Source organism: Mobula hypostoma, chromosome 18 (assembly GCF_963921235.1).
Source record: "Mobula hypostoma chromosome 18, sMobHyp1.1, whole genome shotgun sequence".
Classification (NCBI taxonomy): domain Eukaryota; kingdom Metazoa; phylum Chordata; class Chondrichthyes; order Myliobatiformes; family Myliobatidae; genus Mobula; species Mobula hypostoma.
The window spans coordinates 67,896,134-67,897,071 of NC_086114.1; the positions used below are offsets into that span (position 1 = coordinate 67,896,134).

At 43.7% G+C, this 938-nt stretch overlaps 1 non-coding gene across 1 annotated transcript; it reads left to right on the forward strand.

The window, feature by feature from the left end:
- The first annotated feature begins 286 nt into the window (after nt 1–286).
- trnat-agu (transfer RNA threonine (anticodon AGU)) lies at nt 287–360 on the forward strand. Its single transcript has one exon. It is a non-coding gene; the product is annotated as a tRNA-Thr (tRNA).
- The last annotated feature ends 578 nt before the right edge of the window (nt 361–938 follow it).

A 938-nucleotide genomic window follows, 5' to 3' on the forward strand; every position in this document is an offset into this window, starting at 1 on the left:
TATTTGTATTTGTACAGTTTGTATTTTTCCACATTTATTGTTTTCCTGTTGGATGCGGTCTTTCATTGATTATGTTGCGTTTTTTACATTTATTATGAATATCCGCAAGAAAATGAATCTCAGGGTAGTAATAGTAAATTTACTCTGAACTTTGAACATTCGAGGTCAGGATCAAACCTCTGTCCGTTGAAACAGACATAGATTCTCGCATCACGCCATCAAATCAGATCAAAGAGAGAACCAGACTTGAATGGGTCATACTGAGAGAAGCATCAGTTTAGCAGCCGGCGCCGTGGCTTAGTTGGTTAAAGCGCCTGTCTAGTAAACAGGAGATCCTGAGTTCGAATCTCAGCGGTGCCTACTATGCGGAAATCATTTTGAATGGAAGTGTAATCTTTACAGTCCAAGGAGTTGTTTACAGCCCTCCCTCCCCCACTGGTCGCCGCGTGGGTTTCCTCCTTGTGACCCGCCTTCCTCCCAAAGACCAAAGGGTTAGTAAACACGAGAGATTCTACAGATACTTGAAATGTAGAGTAACACACATGCTATGTTGGTGCCAGAAGCACTTGTGGGCTGCCCCTGGCTCATCCTCAGACTGTGATGGTTGTTGAAGCAAAACAGCGCATTTTACTCTCGTAGTAGTGGGGCGGGCAGTGGGGATAAGCTCCCACTACCTATTAAGCGGCCTGTGGCAAAAAATTCCACAAATTCAATACTTTGGCTAAAGAAATTCTACCTCATCTCATTCTAAAAGACTGTGTCCTCTGGTCTTAGACTCTCCTATCGTAGGAAAGATCGTCTCCACATCCACTCTATCAAGGCCTTTCACCATATGATAGGTTTCAATGAGGTCACCCCTCATTCTTCTAAATTCTATTGAAATCAGGCTCAGAACCATCGAACGTTCTTCATGTGACAAGCCACTCAATCCTGGAATC